The sequence below is a fragment of the Pelecanus crispus genome, chromosome 2, assembly GCF_030463565.1.
Source record: "Pelecanus crispus isolate bPelCri1 chromosome 2, bPelCri1.pri, whole genome shotgun sequence".
Taxonomy (NCBI): Eukaryota; Metazoa; Chordata; class Aves; order Pelecaniformes; family Pelecanidae; genus Pelecanus; species Pelecanus crispus.
Genome location: NC_134644.1, coordinates 449,843 through 467,982, shown reverse-complemented (window position 1 = coordinate 467,982; position 18,140 = coordinate 449,843).

The following is an 18,140-nucleotide window of genomic DNA, read 5'->3' as shown; positions in this document are numbered from 1 at the left end:
GGGCAGGGTCTGGAGCACAGGGCTGGTGGGGAGCGGCTGAGGGAGCTGGGGGTGTTCAGCCTGGAGAAGAGGAGGCTGAGGGGAGACCTGATCGCTCTGCAGCTCCTGGCAGGAGGGGGCAGGGAGGGGGTCGGGCTCTTCTCCCAAGGAACCAGCGATGGGACGAGAGGAAATGGGCTCAAGCTGCATCAGGGGAGGTTTATTGGATACTGGGAGAAATTTCTTCACGGGAAGAGTGGTCAAACATTGGAACGGGCTGCCCAGAGAGGTGGTGGAGTCCCCATCCCTGGAGGGGTTCAAAAAATGGGCAGAGGTGGCACTTGGGGCCATGGTTTAGTGGGCATGGGGGTGTTGGGTTGATGGTTGGGCTGATGATCTTAGAGATCCTTTCCAATCTTAGCGATTCCTACTTTTACTTTCATTAAAAAATAATCCATCCCCCAAGCCAGGAAACATGAAATTAATTACTACTCTCCCCTTAATTGGTTTAGTGGTGGACTTGGTAGTGTTGGGTTAATGGTTGGACTGGATGATCTTAAAAGTCTTTTCCCAAACGATTTTATGATTCTATGATAAAATCAGTTTAATTTATTGCCAGTCAAAACAGTAGGAGGCAGGAGTAAGAACATGTGCAGGGCAATGAGAACTAAAACCAAATCTTAAAACACCTTCCTCCCACCCCTCCCTTCTTCCTGGGCTCAACTTCACTCCCAGTTTTCTCTCCCTCCTCCCCCCAAGCAGCACATGGCAACAGGGAATGGGGGCTGTGGTCAGTTCATCACACGCTGTCTCTGCCGCTCTTTCCTCCACGGGGAGGGCTTCTCGCACTCTTCCTCTGCTCCAGCGTGGGCTTCCCACGGGGTCACAGCCTCCACAAACTTCTCCAATGTGGGTCCTTCCCACGGGCTGCAGTTTTCCACGAACTGCTCCAGCGTGGGTCCCTTCCACGGGGTGCAGCCCTTCAGGAGCAGACTGCTCCAGCGTGGGTCCCCCGTGGGGTGACAAACCCTGCCAGCAAACCTGCTCCAGCCTGGGCTCCTCTCTCCATGGGGCCACAGCTCCTGCCAGGAGCCTGCTCCAGCGCGGGCTTCCCAGGGGGTCACAGCCCCCTTTGGGCACATCCCCTGCTCCGGCGTGGGCTCCTCCCCGGGTGCAGGTGGATCTCTGCTCCCCAGGGGCCTCCATGGGTGCAGGGCACAGCTGCCTCACCATGGGCTGCACCAGGGCTGCAGGGGTATCTCTGTGCTGTGCCTGGAGCAGCTCCTGCCCTCTTTCTGCACTGACCTGGGCGTCTGCTGTCGTTCCTCTCACATATCCCCACTCCTCTCTCCAGCTGCAGTTTGTGTCTTGTGGGTTTTTTTCCCCCCTTCTTAACTATGTTATCCCAGAGGTGCTACCACTGTCGCTGACTGGCTCGACCTTGGCCAGTGGTGGGTCCATCTTGGAGCCGGCTGGCATTGGCTCTGTCAGACGTAGGGGAAGCTTCCAGCAGCTTCTCACAGAAGCCACCCCTGTAGCCCCCCTGCTCCCAAAACCTTGCCATCGTCAGTCGGAGACATGCTCGGCCCCGCTGTCCCCTCCTGAGGGGACGTGGTGCTCGGGGATGGCTGGAGGGAGTGGCTGTGAGGGTGGCGGCACCCGAGCCCGGGTTCAGAGGGAGGAAGAGGAAGGGAGGCGTTTGGGTGTTGGCATCAATGCAGTGGTGCTTGGCAAGGCCTAGGGACTGTTGCTGGGGGAGAGGAGAGGAGAGGAGAGGAGGAGGAAGAGGAAGAGGAGAGGAGGAGGAAGAGGAGAGGAGGAGGAGAGGAGAGGAAGAGGAGAGGAGAGGAAGAGGAGAGGAGAGGAAGAGGAGAAGAGGAGAGAAGGACGAGACTATTTCAGTTGGAACGATTATGTGGTGCAACTACCTGTCCGCTCCAGGGCTGACCGAGTTACAGCGTGTTGTTAATGGCACTGTCCAAACGCCTCTTGAACACTGGCAGGCTCGGGGCATCCACCGCCTCTCCAGGAAGCCTGTTCGAGTGTTTGACCACCCTCTTGGTAAAGAAATGCTTCCCTGTGTCTGGTCTGAACCTGCCCTGGCACAGCTTTGAACCATTTCCATGTATCCTATCGCTGGTTCCCAGGGAGAAGAGCTCAGCACCTCCCTCTCCATGTCCCCTCCTCAGGAAGCCGCAGAGAGCAATGAGGTCGCCCCTCAGCCTCTGCTTCTCCAAACCAGACAGACCCAGAGTCCTCAGCCGCTCCTCGGAGGACGTGCCTGCCAGCCCTTCACCAGCCTGGTTGCCCTCCTCTGGAGACATTCGGGGACCTTCACACCCTCCTTAAATGGCGGGGCCCAGCACTGCACAGCGCTCGGGGTGAGGCCGCAGCGCCGCTAAACAGAGCGGGACAGTCGCCTCTCCTGGCCGGCTGGCCGTGCTGTGTTCGACGCGCCCCGGGATGCGCTTTGCCCTCTTGGCTGCCAGGACACGCTGCTGGCTCCTGTTGAGCTGCTGCCGACCAGCACCCCTCGACCCCTTTCTGCAGGGCTGCTCGCCAGCCACTCCTCTCCCAATTTATGGGGTGTCCTTGGAAAGCTGTTAGCAGGTCCAGAGGAGGCCACAGAAATGGTCAGAGGGCTGGAACACCTCTCCTGTGAGGACAGGCTGAGAGAGTTGGGGTTGTTCAGCCTGGAGAAGGCTCCAGGGAGACATTATTGCAGCCTTTCAGTACTTAAAGGGGCTTATAAGAAAGACAGAGAGAGACTTTTTAACAGGACCTGTTGCAATAGGACAAGGGGTAATGGTTTTAAAGTAAAAGAGGGCAGATTCAGACTAGATTTAAGGAAGAAATTTTTGCACTGAGGTTAGTGAAACACTGTCCCAGGTTGCCCAGAGAGGTCGTAGATGCCCCATCCCTGGAAACATTCCAGGTCAGACTGGAGGACGGGGCTCTGAGCGACCTGATCTGGTTGAAGATGTCCGTGCTCATGGCCGGGGGCTTGGACTGGATGACCTTGAAAGGTCCCTTCCCACCCAAAGCATTCAATAATGAGTCTGTGAAACCCTCCAGATGAAATTTCTTGTGCAACTGAAGGAGCATGAAGTCATCAGTTCTGCTTAAGAGCAAAAATATTTTTATCATTTAATCAATATCCTTTACTTTATATATAGAAAAGTGGTGACGTGTCTAGAGGACAAGTCCTATGAGGAGCGGCTGAGGGAGCTGGGGGTGTTCAGCCTGGAGAAGAGGAGGCTGAGGGGAGACCTGATCGCTCTGCAGCTCCTGGCAGGAGGGGGCAGGGAGGGGGGTCGGGCTCTTCTCCCAAGGAACCAGCGATGGGACGAGAGGGAATGGGCTCAAGCTGCACCAGGGGAGGTTTAGATTGGATACTGGGAGAAATTTCTTCACGGAAAGAGTGGCCAAGCACTGGACCAGGCTGCCCAGAGAGGTGGGGGAGTCCCCAGCCCTGGAGGGGTTCAAAAACAGGCAGAGGTGGCACTTTGGGACATGGTTTAGTGGGCATGGGGGTGTTGGGTTGATGGTTGGACTGATGATCTTAAAAGTCTTTTCCAACCTAAACGATTCTGTGATTCTAAATGATTCTGTGATTCTAAATGATTCTGTGATTCTAAACCAAGGTGGGCAATGGGCGAAGGACAGCACATTCCACAGGCAGAGCCCGTCGCTGGAAGAGCCGTGCTCTAGCGAAGACGAGGTCTCTGGCAGGGAGTAAGCGGATCGTGCAGCGCAGAGATAACATGGGGGAATGGGAGAAGCTGCAGACTAAAACTGACTGAGTTCCAGTGGTCCTTTGGGGTACTGTCATTCCCCAGATGTGATTAAGCCTACCTGCAGGCTTCATGAAGAAGGAAAGTTTGAAAGATAGATGAAAAAAATAGCATGGAGTAGTTTTTGTTTCCAACTTGGTTTTGATACTCAAAGACATTTCAAATAATTTATCCTAAAATCTCTCTTGGCTTACTAGTGTCTGGTATTAAACCTTAATGCTGGAGACTCAACTTTTCTGTGTTCCTGAAAAGCATTCAGATAATTGTGAACATGGTCAAAAATGGTTTGATTGCAATTTCCATATTTTTAAGTGAAAAGGCTTGTATCATCAAAATCAGACAGTGGGGGGGGGGAGACTTGTGGAAGGAAAAAGCCTACAGCGCCCATGAAGGAACGAAGCTGAAGGGGAGATCTTTGGGTGACAATATCCCCTGTCCCCAGCGCATCACCTCCCAGGGTCCATCACTTTGATGGCACAAGACATTTCCTATGATAAAATCAGGAGGAATCTGCTAACGGCAGCAGTGCACAAGCTGCAGCACCCTTCCTGCTGAGATGGATCTGAGACCAGCGGAGATTCCAGGGAGCTGGGTGGCTCCGAGGAATTCATTATTTTCCCTTCCGGGCTCCCGTGTCCAAAGTGCCTCCAAGTCAGAAGGACCGGCTGGTTTGTGGGGCTGAGGGCGAGCTGGGCCTCCTGGCTCCGGCTCCGGTTGAAATCCCGGTTCAGGCCAGCAACTGGGAGTCCCAGAATCGGGGTGTTGAGCCTGAGGTGGCGATTCTCTCAGCTGCCTCCTTCACTCCTGATCTGCATTCTTCATCACCGCTTTCAGCTTATCGTTAGACTGCAGCAATGCAGATTGATGAGATATGTGATAGGAGAGCTTAAGGCTCCGGGCAGTGTAATTGTAATATTAGCATTAGTGGGAGGCATTGCAAACATGAAATTTATTTTCTTTGTACAGCTGTCTTGCAGAACTCAAGAGCAGAACTCGTCCTGCAATCACAGGGAGCGAAGTCTTTGATGACCTGCAAATAGCACCGAGAGAGCTGAAAAGTGGGGCTGCCAAAGCAGAGCTCTCGCATGCACAGCAGAATTTAAAAATAGGCTGCTGCTGGCGTTCTGGCTTACCCGTTGTTCCTGGAAGCCCACGGGGAGGACGGCTCTCCAGCAGAGGAGAGACGCAGTCCCCTGACGTAACTTGCCTCGGCATCTACGCCGCAGAGCGGAAAGTTGCGGATTCAGTCATTTTACGCTGGAGCATCCCCGATCGTTGTCTGCAGCTTTTCCAGCTCCAGGTCTGTTGCCGGGTGCTGGCTCCTCCCTCGGCTCCCCGGAGCAGCGAGGTGGCGGGGGCACCGGGCAGGGGTCCCCTTGCCCGTGATGCTGCCATCCCGGCGGGACCGAGGGGTCCCTTTAGCTTGGCATCGTCAGCACCTTCAGCGAGGCTCAGCGCGTGTGGGAGTGGAGACGCGGGAGAGATGAACGCCTCTGCAGATGAAACTGCTCTCCAGAAGCTCCCACCAACAGCGAGAGGTGTCAGCCCCAGTCAAAGACGTGGAGACGTGTTGTGGGGAAAGCAGCTGGGCCAGAAAAAAGAGCTCGAGGGTGGGAGCGTGGGGAGTGGGGATGCTGAGCTGCGGCATCTCTAGGGGAGGATAAGCTCCGTATTTGCAAAGCACTGCAGAGAACCAGGCCATGAAACGCCCCGTCCCCGTCACGAGCGAGGGGTCTGCAACGAGACCCCAAGAAGCTGCCCTGCACACCGCAGCCCCGTGGCACAGCACCGTCCCTCGCAGGGAAGGGCCAAGGAGGGTCCCCAGCGCTGCCTGCTGAGGGGCCGCAGATGGGCAGCCAGCGGCTGAGCTGGGGGTCCCGGCGGCAGAGGTGGGCAGCACCCACGGGCACAGAGGCTGCTGGGGAGCAGGTCGTGCCGCTTGGTCTGCCTGGGGCTGATGGGTGGGCAGGGAGGACCCCCTGCCCGAGGTGCCATGGGGGTGACGGGGCGCTGCTCTCTCCCACGGCACTGAGCCGTGAGCGTGGTGACGGGGACAGAGGCGAGAGGCTGGTGGGGAAGAGCTCTCCTTTCCCTGGGCCGCTGAGGCTGATGCAGAAAGTGCTGGGCAAAGCCCGGGTTCGCACTTGGGGGGCATCCCACGGTGACTCGGGGGAAACAAGGGGTGAGGCTGGGGCCGGGTGGCTGCAGGGGGGACCTCGGTGCTGGGCAGAGACTGGCCCAGAGGGAGGGAGAAAGCCGGGCATGGAGATGGTCGGAGAGGGACGATGGCCTGGGTATCACCACCTGAATTATAAAAAAACATTCCCTGATTTTCTGTTCCCTGATTTTTTTCAGAGCTGCTGCTCACACCAGCCTCCGTGCAGTAGCCAGCGCTCGGACGAAGTGGCACTGCAGACCTGGTCACGGTCGCTGCGGTCATCGAGTGGCCCTGGACCTCCAGCGGCCACAGAGCCAGTCTGTCCACAGCCACCGGTGACCAGAGCCGACAACTGGTGTCTGCTCCAGTGGCAGAAAAGGGGCAGGGAGCGGTTAGTACAGACACAAGGTGGGACAAAGAGGGGGACATGCACTTGCACCAGGGAGTAGGACCCACCTTATTCTGAGCTGAATAAATCACTGAATAAAAGGCAGAGCTTCGAGGGCAGCAGAGCACCCGCTGAGAAAGACAAGAAAAAACACAGCAAAGGATGAAAATTTATTATTAGCTGCTAGTAAATTATTTAAATAAGCTGCAGTTAGCAGAGGGTGATGACCACAGGTTCTTCTCTGGCACACAAAAGCCCTGGATGCCAGTGCTCGCAGAGGCATTTCTGACAAACCGTGCTGGGGAGATGCAGATTCACCGAAGCAGAGCAGGGCTGTCCTGACAGGCTCCTGGCGAGAGCAGCGGGTTCCTGGGGAGCCCATCTCGCCTCCCCACCAGCACGGGGCTGGCGGAGCCGTCCCGCAGCTCCCACCGCCCGCCTGGCTCTCCGGAGGGGCTGGGTTTCCACCCAGCTCCAGCCAGAGACCACCTCTTTCCCGGGCCCTGCTCCCCGGCTGCCAGCCCCCCAAAGACCTCGGGGTGCTGGGCACCACCACCCCCGGGTTGGGTTTGCTGGCAGCTGAACGATATTAACTTTCCTCGTGGGGAGGAAAATCTGCCCGTTGGTCAGCTGCGCCGGTGGTCTCACCTCTCAGTGGGTTTTGGGGACAAGGCTCTGGGTGACTGGCGTAGCCGGCGATGCTTCTGGGCTTTACTAACCCGACACCTATAGGTTCTATAGGACAAGGAACTGAGATTCCATCGCTCCTTGGCTACGGGACACCAGCAGCAGAAAACCAAGTGGGTACTTTCCTCTTGTGTAATAACCTTAAAATACCAGCTGTGGTTCCTGTCCTGCAGCCAGCTGGGTGAGGGCGGACCCCTACCCCAGTGATTTCTGGAACCGGAGCCTGAGGCCAGACATGCAACACAGCACAAAGCATAAACGTGGTCTGAAGAGAAAAACAGAATAACAGTAACAAATACTGATTAAAAAATCTCATAATCTTGGTAGTTCCATTTAATACTTGAAAAAGTTGAGCCCTTTACTTAGAGATTCTACGGCGCAGTTTGTGGAACTCAGTTTTTAGACGGACAGAGAGCTGGCAAGGCTTTGCAGAGCAGGCTGGGGGGGTCACCCAGGAAGGGGCAGCGAGCATCGAGCAGGAGCTGTCAGGAGAGTGGATGTACAGAGAGGGAGAGCGATGCAGAGTGAGTCAAGCACGCGATGTTTGGAAGAGTCTCTGGGACCTGGAAGCTGGGAAGAAATCACTTAAGCTTGACGCACCCATCAGGGAGAGGAAAAGGAAGGATTTTAGCACCAATGATTCAGCTAAAGGGACAGGTAAAGGGTGCAGCTTTGGGCAGAGACCCGCTGGGGGTGAGGAGACCCGCTGGAGGTGAGGCAAGGCAAGGCAAGTCTCCGAGACCGCAGAAGAGGCTGCTGCAAAAATGGAAGAGAAGATCCCAGGGATGTAAGACTGCTGGATGCAAGGATGCAAAAGAAGCAGCAGATTTAAAAAATACATATACATATACTGTATAGGGAGCAGAAACAGGATTTATAACTTCCAGGATGTAGAAAATAAGCCATGTCTGAACAAAATAATTTGAGTGGTTATGACTGTTCAAATTTAATGCATTTTATCCAGTGGTTAATCACCCTCACTGATAAAATTTTGTGTCTAATTTTCAATGTGGATTTGTCTGGCTTCAGCTTCCAGAGATTGAGTCTTTTTATATCTTTCCTGGCTCGATTAAAGAGCCATTTAATATTTCCCTATGAAAGTATTTCTACAGTGTAATCAAGTCACCCCTCAATCTTCTTTTGGATAAGCTGAACAGATTGTGCTCTTTAAATCTTCTGCTGTAAGGCACTCGCTCTAGCCCTCAAATCATTCTGCGTGGGTCTTTTCAGAATCTCTTTGATTTTTCAATATTCTTCTAAAACATTGCTAATTTACAGTGCTGCCCGGTTCTAGAGTGCTGCCGCTCCAGTGAGGTACAGAGGCGAGATCACCCCGTCCCGTGCCGGGCTCCCTGTGCCCCTCGGGGGATCGGCCCCTTCCGCCCCGCGCCGGGCTGGGAGCTCGCCACGCCGCCCGGCCCCTGCAGCCTTGGCGCTGTTGCTCTGAATACGTGCGATGGAAAGGGAAAACGGGCCAAAACCGCTCACCGTTGCGTTGCTGGTGTCTCTGGCCAGGCTTGGGGTAGGGCAGGGCAAGAGCGCCGAGCCCGGCAGCGTCCCCGGCACAGCGCCGGGGCGAGACGTCGCGGCTCCCCGGGCCGGGCACCTGCGGGCGCTGGCCCCTCGCCTCGCGTGAGCAGGGGCCTCCCTCCCCACTTTCTGCTTCCCTCTCTGAGCCCACCCTGCCCACCGCGCTGCCTCTGCTCCCATTACAGCGGCTGGCGGCGCGGACGGGGGGAGAGCTGCTGGCAGGCTGCAGGGCATCACCCGGGCGGGCAGGCGGCAGGTCCCGGCACCCGGTGCTGCTCTGGGTGCCACACGTTTGGGGGAGGTCAATACCAAATACCCCAAAGGGTGCCGGGACCCCTTCCTGCAGCTCTGCCCTCTCCCAGCGCTGGGGAACGTGCTGAAGAGCCCAGACCTGTGTGGGGCTGCACCGGTGATCTCCATGGCAAGAGCCGGCGTCCTTACGCATCCAGTCTTCTAGGAAACCAGCCGCCTACCCCACAGCCATTCTGCTTGTCCCGTGGCTGCCTGCTTTCCTTAAAGCCCTGTGGGAATCAAAACAGACTTCACTCTTCGGCCGTCTTACCCACGTGTAATCTGTTATCTCTTCGGGGCTCTCTGCAAGGTCAGGACTTCTTTGCATGACAGCCGTCCCCGTCATCTCCAAATGGATCATAGCTGTGCAGCTTGCAGTAGCTTTACTCGCCACGGCTCCTCGTTTGCTCCTTGCAGCTGCTGGGAGCTGCAAATCCAGGGCCTGGATTTCCCAAGAGCTCCCTCGAGCCTTTTATGGAGGCATCACTCTTGGGACCCTCCACCACCCGGGTACCACCGGCTATCGAGGCAGCTGCAAGCAAAAGATCTCAGTAACTCGGGCCGTGCATCCTGGGGTCCCTGCGGCGCGGGCCAGCGCCGTCCCTTCAGCTCTGCTCCTCTGGTGTCCTCTGCAGCCGCTGCCTTTCCAAACAGATCCTCTGCTGTGCTCCTGCAGAGAGGGTCCCTGCGGGGTAACCCCCTCCGATTTCTTCCCCGTGAATACCAATGCAAAAACCAGATTTAGCTCCTCTGCAGCAGCCCTCTCCTCTCAGTTTACCTTTCATGCCCAGGCATCCGCTGGCCCTGCAGGTGTCTGGAAGGTGTCCTGCTCCTGATGTGTCTGAAGAAAGATTTATTGTTGGCTCTGATCTTTGTTAGTGGTCGCTCAGGTGTTTATGCATTTAATCTGCCAAGATTTATGGTCCCCTCCGTTTCCTCCTTTACTCACAATTTCACCTCTCCAAAGGATGCCTCAGCGTTCCCACCCTGCTGCTGGGCTCTGCCAGCTCCCTCCTCCTCGCCAGCCGTCCTTGTGTCCTTCTGGGGGTCACCGGCCCCGTGCCCCTGGGGCAGTACCTCCACGGTGCCGGAAAGGGTTCAATTTGCCTCGCTGCCATTTTTAGCTTCTTTTTAACAACCGCGCATGCACTTGCACAGTTCACCTCTGGACCGGTGGTCTCTAACCCAAGAGAGGGGTCACAGAGGGATCCTGACCCCACGGGAGCGGGTCCAGCTGTGGGGCACTGGTGGGACTGGGGCACCCTGCCCCGTGACCGGCCGTGCACCGTGGGGCGTCCCCACGGCCCTCCCTGCGGCGGCAGGACCTGTCCGACCACCCGCACCTCAGCCAAGGAGAAAACACCGGGGTGCTGCACACCCTGATTTGTGACCAGCCGCCTGCAGCAGCGGGACAGGTGCCAGCGGTCCCGGGTACCCACGGGGTGTCTTGAAATGGCCGATCGCTTAGAGGTAGGTCACGGTAAGAGACGCAGACGACAAAGGGAAAGCAAACCATGGTTCGCCACTTCTCGAAAACAAGAGCCAAGCCTGCAGCCGCTCACCCGCGTCGCGCTGCCCGGGCGCAGGAGCCGATCCCAGCACAGCCCCGCGCAGGGAGCAGGGTGGGAGCGCGCCGTCGGCACAGGCACCCCCCCACCAGGCTTGGGGGGCTCCTTCGCCCCACGCCCCTCCAGCCTCTGCCTCGCACCGGGTCGGGGCTCGTCCTCAGCTCTCTGCAAATGCTACTGTGGCCTTGCCAGGCCGGCGGCCATCTCCTGTGCTTCGATAAGCCGTTAGCAAATCGCGAGCGCAGCGAGGGCAAACGCTATTTCTCACCCGTAAGGCTCTATGCAGGTCTCGGTGTGAAACAGCTTCATACGCTGAACTACGTATTTTGGATTTGCAATTTGCTTGCTGCCTGACGGCCATACTTTGCACGGATATGGATGGGATTAATACATGCAGTTACCTCCGAGCTCCAGAGTAAGATTAAAGAGGTGCAGCTATTCTGGGGAAAAGCTCTTGGCCTCATCCCCAGCCTGAAGAGGACAGTTATTGTGACTGGAAGGTGACATCTCTTTATTAAACACCTCCCTCCCCAGCAAGCTACTGCCACTCACCGCCTGCTTTGTAGCAGGAGCCGCAGCAGATGAAAGGCCTGATGGGTTTGGGAAAAGGAGCCGCTAATCTTAGAGGGTGTGCGAGGAGGACAGAGCAGCCCGAGCTGTGGCCGTGGGGAAGGGATGAGCTTTCCTGCTCCCCCTTTGGCTCCTGCAAGGAGGAGCGGCGTCTCCCAGCTGCGCCCGGCAGAAGCCGGCTCTCCCGGACGGAGACATCCCTGCAGAAATGAAGCACCAGTTTTTAATAGCAAGATTAAGCACCTCAGGTTCCCAAGTGCACCAAGAAGCCTTAAAGCCCTGACGAGCCCCCCGGGGACGAGCCCCCCGGGGACCCACCCCCTCTGCCCATGGGGCAGGACACCCATTTCGGCTCAGCCCTGGGCCTCAGCCCTCGCCTCCGCTCTGCTGTGGGGGATGCTGCCCTCCAGCCCTGCGTCCCGGCCGGACCTCGGGGCTCTGTTGCCGGTGGCTTCTCTCCAGCCCCGTCTCCTTTTGCTCCAGCCTGGAGCCCGGGAAGGGCCGCAGGCTGCTCCATCCCCTCGCCCGTCCCCTCCTGCCTGCCGGCGCGGGCCATTGCCCGCAGCAGACTCGGGGCTGGGAAAGGGCTGGCTGTCTTCTGGAAGACCGCCTTCTGCTTCACCCCCGGGCTGCCAGGGCTGCCCCCCAGCACGCCAGATCTGGCACCTTCCCCGCTGCCAGCCAGGTTCGGGTGAGAGCCGCGAGTCCCCTGCTCCCATCCCTTCTGACGCTCTCTGGGAGCTCTGGGGCGGTGGGAATGCTCCCGCTGCCCCACGGAGGCTGCCGCACCGTCTGGTGCCCACGGAGGGCCCGTGGCTAGTGTCCACGGAGGGCCCGTGGCCCCACGGCGCAGTGGGCAGGCGGGCTGGCTCTCTCCCTGCACGGGGAGCGGCCACGCGGCAAGCTGGGTCCGGCGTTGGCCAAGCTGGCGCCGACCCTTTCCCTCTGCCGCGGTGGTTTCCAGCCCGTTCAGTCCGTGGCCACCGAGGCGCCGGAGCGGCTGGTCTGGGGGTGGGAGCGGCGGGAGGAGGAGGAGGAGGAGGAGGAGGAGGAGGAGGCATCGCCGCTCTTGGCAGCAGCGCCGGTTTGAGGCGCTTGCAAGCAGCAGCGTCAGATGGAAGTGCTGCAGATGGAGAGCACCTCTGAGCTGAGAAAGTTGGGGTTCTGAGCATGAAATTCACCCTAAAAAACGGTTTCCATTCCCCTGTGGCCACTGTCCACAGAAAGCATCCATCTGACCATCCCTGAGTGCATTTGTATTCCAGAAAGCCCTGGGCTCATCTCCCCCGCGAGCTCTCGCCTTCCTCCCCCACTTCCCCTGTTCTGAAGTCATGCGATGCGGCCTCTCGGTACATTTAAGTTCTCTCATGATTTTTTTTCCCTTATCTGTGATAAGTACCAGCTCCATCTGTTTGCCTGCAATTAATGTGGGCTCCTCTCTCCCTGATCTCGCTCTGGCTTTGCAGTAACTTTGGGCTCTGATTTTCCAGTGCCGGCAGAGCTGTGGGAACCGGTGCCATAGCTGCTGCCCCAGCTGCACCGCGGCCTCAGCAGCGGCGGGCGCTGGGGGGGTCCTGCTCCGCAGGGGCTGCCGGTGGCCGGGTCCCCTCGACCCCCGCGCAGGCTTGGGCCGGGGGTGCTCCCTCCCAGCGCCTGCCGTGCCTCGTCCCGTTCCTGCGCCCCGCATCCCGCCTGGGACCCGCCGGGCGGTGGAGGTGGCGGGGACGCACAGGGCCCCCGGTGCTGGGGGACGCTGGAGGCCCCAAGGGGAAGCAGCCATGGCGCTGGCCCGCGGCGGCAGCGTTTTCCCCGTTTGCTTCCGCAGCTCGCGGTGCCTTTGAGACGTCAGCTCGCGGTGGTCTGCAAACGCCTGCACAGGGGGTGAGTGGCCGGGGCTGCTGAGGGGGAGCATCCCACGTCTCTGCAGGAAGAGGAGGAGGCTGGGACCAGACAGGCCAGCCGACCTCCTGTCCAGAAAATGGCTTCATAAACAAGCAAGAAACTTTCTGCGAGTTGTGCAAAGCAAGGCGGTGCGAGGAGCAGCTAACGTGGGAACGGACGATGCCCATTTGTCCGGAGAAAGTCACATCAAACCACCTCCGCTGACTTCTTGGCCGGGCGAGGGGGTGAAGGAGGAATGAAGGACGCCCCATCCCTTGCCGGGGATAAATCCCGACACCGTCTCTCGTCACACCCCAGCAGCCACTGGCGGGTGCTGGTGAAGGGGCTGTGCAGAGGGTGCAGGGAAGTGGGGTGCAGGGGCCGCCTGCAAGGAGGGTGCCGGGCCTGGCCGCCGGCCTGGGTGCGTGCACCGAGGGAGCCGAGCTGCCATGTCGGCGCAGAGCCCGGCCGCGTCCTGCTGAGCCTGTCCCGGGCAGCTCGGCTCGGGGCAAGGACACCCGTACCGGGACTGGCTGGGAGGAGTGGGGCTGCGAGCACCTGGGGTGTCCATACATTAGAAGGGTCTGAAATGGAGGCCATTTATAAATGTTTATAGGCAAACATCTGGTGGGGCTTTAGCGGAGCCCAGCAGCGGGACGAGGGGGCCAAGTCAGAGCTGCCCACAAGGCACCGACGGCGCGCGCGGGGCTGGACGCAAACCCACCGTGGGGCTTTGCCTCATCGGGCAAAGTTCAGCGGTACGGAGAAGGCTTCGCCGGGAGAGTGGGGCCCTGCGTGACAAGGAAGATGTGGAGAAATGGGAGAGCGTCCGTACGAGATCAGCCAAGATGGTCAGAGGCCATGAGCTCCTGGTTCATGAGAAAAGCTCGAAAGCTTGGGCTTGTTTCAGCTGAGAAAGGAGACGACTGCAATGATTTTGCATGTATTGAAATATGGAGAAAACTGGCGAAATGTTGGAGGGAATAATTTAGAAAGGAAAAGGAATAATCCGCCGAAGCTCCAGAAAGGGAACGTGAAGTTTGATAATTTTCTAAGAATAACTGAGCACCAGAATAGAGCAAAAGTTGTCAGATCTCTGTCACTGGGGGTTTGTAAGGGCAGGCTAAATATTCTCAGGAACCCAGTCAGGTAACGGAGCCTTGGACAAGGGGACAAACGACAACGGCCTCTTGCAGCCCTTTCCAGCACCGTTGTCTAGTTCCTTCTTCTTTTTCATTCTTTTACAAAAAGTATTTTGCCAGTTTATTTTTAAAATTCATGTATGTATGCAAATCTGTTTCTCTTGGCCAAGGCAGGATGGAGAAGGTGGGAGACAAGCAGGGGCGAGTTCAGCGACAGCCACAGGCTGAGCTGTTGTTGCTGTACCGTTTCTCTGCATTTTTATACGCGCCGTTTAGATCAGCCCCAGGCAAAGCTGCTCGGGGAGCTGTTACGGGGAAAAGTTCGCTCTCACAAACACGGTGTGTTGCAGCCGTTAACACTGGCCCTCAACGCTTTTCTTCTCGTAGAGGTGCTGGCTAGAGGCCACTTGTCCTCGGCGATGGGGACCGCGCCGTTGACCTTGTCCTGGGATGGCACAGACGGCAGCAAAGCGGGAGGGAGCGGAGACCTGGCGAGCGGAGGACAGGCCGTGTCCCGGGTGGAGAGGAGCTTCCCGGCCACAGGGAGGTGGTGGAACATCGGAGGAGCGTGGAGTCAGGGCCTGGATTGCACAGCCAGTGTCCTTTCCTGCACTGAAGTGAGATTTCTGGTTGTTGTTCAGATAAATCTTGCCTTCCAGAAAAGCTCCGTTTGGATTTATACACCTCGAGGATGTTCTGATAGGAAACCTTCCTAAACCACTACTAAAAGCACGTCTTGCTGCTTATTTGCGTTTGCGCCGTTTCCACAGCAGCAAGCAGTTCTTGTTATTCTTCTGAAAGGAAGAACCCTTAGATCTCGGTATTTTCTCCCCTGAATGTGCTTGTCTGCCATAATTGCCACTTCTTGAACCTTTCTGACAAGCTACGCAGGCACAGATTTTTTCAGTCACGAGCTGAAAACCCTTTCCCAGCTCCGCGGTGCAGCTTTTCCCTTCTGTGCAGCCTCTCCATCCTTCAGAGCGTCTCCACCGGAGCTGGCAGTGCCGTGTCGGTGCAGATCTCGCTGGTGCCGTGGCTGGAAGATCCACCTTCTGTGCCTGCGCCTCTCAGCGCATCCTTTAAGCCCTCAGCAGCTGCACCGGCCCCTCTCGGGGCAGTTTTGCACCGTCTTCGGTTACTGTGCGACCCCTGAATCCTTCTCGGATGTTCTCCTTCCTAGAGCAAAGACCTTGTTTCTTCGGCTGGGGGCTACAGGTTTTATTACCAGGAAGATGATTATTTTTGACTATTTAAATATATGTTATTTGAGTGGGACCAGCTTGCCAGTTAGCTGGATCTCTCTGTGTGTCTGGGCTATAGTTGCTGTTTATCATTCCACTCCTTTTTTGCAAAGTCCATGATTTCACGATCACTCCCAGATCTGGGGAGATTCCGACTGGACGCAGGTGGAGAATTTTTCACAATGACAACAATCAGCCATTGGAATAATCTCCCCAGGGAAGTGGTGGATTCCCCAACATTGGACACTTCTAAGGTTCAGCTGGAGAGGGTGCTGGGCCATCTTGCCTAGACCGTGATTTTGCCAAGAAAGTTTGGACCAGATGGTCCTTGAGGTCCCTTCCAGCCTGGTATTCTATGACTCTGTGATGATGTCTTACCAGACAAGATTTAAAAGATAAATAGGAATCAGCTCTCATCTTGTGTGCTAAGGGTGAAAACACACCCTGCAATGATGGAAACGGAGGAGCCGCAGGGCAGAGCGTGGGGATCTGGATGTGCCTCGATAACGGGGCTCCCCTGGTTGCTGCCACCAGCTCCAGGGCTCCTGCGGGGACCACTGTGCTCGGCGCCTGTGGCTGCGGTGCTCTTGCTCCCATGCGGCAGACGGCGCCGGGCACCAGAGCTTCTGCTCTTGCGTCCCCGCTGTCGGAGCACCGAGGTTTTGCGGGGGGTTTGCCAGCCCAAACTGCTGCTGTGCCCTGGGCACCGTGTTGCTCCAGGCCCGGGCAGGTGCCCCCCGCTCAGGAGGGCGCCGGGCGCTCCCGACTCCCCTTCGCCTCCCGCCGTCGGGGGCTGGGTGCGGGGTCCTGGGTGCGGGGCTGCAGCCACCTGCCAAGCTGGGGCCGTTCCTACCCCACGCTGAGCACCCGCAGCCGGTCCTTTCTCAGCCTCTGCTGCCCTGACTTGGCTTTGCATCACGAGCGTTGGCCGACTCTGGCTTCTCGGGGCTGCCGTGCTCGGCGTGAGGTTCACCCCATCTCTGCCGCCCCACGGACTCGCCCTCTGCCAGTGGTGGAGGAGGCATCACCAGTGCAGTCACCCCCTCTGCAGGCACCCAAGGCCGGGTGAGAAGAGTCCACTGCATCCTCCGCTCTGATGCCTTCACACCCTCCCACCTTGCTTTCTGGTGCCTTGGTCTTCGGCTCTGATTTCAGCAGTCAAGGTCTCTTGGTTCAATGTTATCTCTACCTGCAGATCTACCATGGGAATGCTCGTTAGACTGGCTCTCCTGCGTTCGCTTCGCAGGCAAGGCTTTCCTCCCGGCAGTGCTCCTCCTCAGGAGCCCAGCAAATGCATCTCTGCAAACAGTTCCTATTTGGGCCAGGGCTCACGTTCAGCTGCTGCATCCTCGACTGCTTTATTCAAAATAAGCAGAAAGCACCAGAAGAAACTTTGAAGTTTAACTAGTTTCCTAAGCTGCAGTCATGGCCTTAAAATTCAATGGCCCCTCAGGCTGGTGAAGAAGGACGGGTGACGCAGGCTGCCTAAGCACCGGGCACTGGTCCACGGCGCAGGGCCGAGTGTGAATGGTCTCGGGGGGGACCAGCATCTTCCCAGTCTGCTGCTTCTGCTGTCGGAGTGCAGGCAAACACCCACTGGGCAGCTTTCCCTGCACATAGCCCCCCTCATCGCCTGGCCTGGGACCGGCGGGAAGCACAGCCAGCGTGGTGGGAAGCACATCCAGTGCAGTGGGAAGCACATCCAGCGTGGTGGGAAGCACATCCAGCGCGGTGGGAAGCACATCCAGCGCGGTGGGAAGCACATCCAGTGCGGCGGGAAGCACGTCCAGCGTGGCGGGAAGCACATCCAGTGCGGTGGGAAGCACATCCATCGTGGTGGGAAGCACATCCATCGTGGTGGGAAGCACATCCAGCGCGGCGGGAAGCACATCCAGCGTGGTGGGAAGCACATCCAGCGCGGCGGGAAGCACATCCAGCGTGGTGGGAAGCACATCCAGCGCGGCGGGAAGCACATCCAGCGTGGTGGGAAGCACATCCAGCGTGGTGGGAAGCACATCCCCGATGCCACGGAGGTCTTGCTCAGTCCTGGCCCCAAGTGCTGCCCTGTCCCCGGCATGATGGCTGGGTGCAGGCACGGCACCAAGGGTAGCCTGGACTCTCACAAGGAAACCCTCTTGTCTAACAAATTTGCAGTCCCCCCGCACACTGTGACAAAGCTTTTGGCATCTGGGGTCTGTGGCACTGCTGGGGGAAACGCTTCAGCTATGGCAGGTGATGGGTGTTTGAGTGAAGTTTGATTCTGCTCTTCAGTGATAAACCCCCTCCGCACGCCCACCAAGAATCCATGGGGGGACAGCCCAAATAACACCCCCCATCCAGCAGCCACAACCCGTCCTGGAGAGGTGGGGGAGTCCCCAGCTCTGGAAGGGTTCAACAAACGGGCAGAGGTGGCACTTGGGGACATGGTTTAGTGGGCATGGGGGTGTTGGGGTGATGGTTGGACTGATGATCTTAGAGCTCCTTTCCAACCTTAGTGATTCCTGGTTTTACCCTCATAAAAAAATAATGCAGCCCCCAAGCCAGGAAACATGAAATTACTATTCTACCCTTAATTGGTTTAGTGGTGGCCTTGGCAGTGTTGGGTTAATGGTTGGACTGGGTGATCTTAAAGGGCTTTGCCAACCTCAACGATTCTACGATTCTATACCTGCCCAGGGGAGCACAGGGGTGCGATGGCTGGCGGGGACCCGGATTAGGGACCCCCTGTCCGTGCCCTCCCCTGAGCGGTCCCAGGGAGCCGCAGCCCCCAGCCGGAGGTGACAGCCGTCGGGAGGGGACACCGGGAGCAGCTCTGGGGACGGGGGGTGTCACTGCCCGGGGTGCGGGGTACGCTGCGGGGTGACACGTCCCCATTGGCTGTAGCTTTTATAACACGGGGGTTTTATCAACC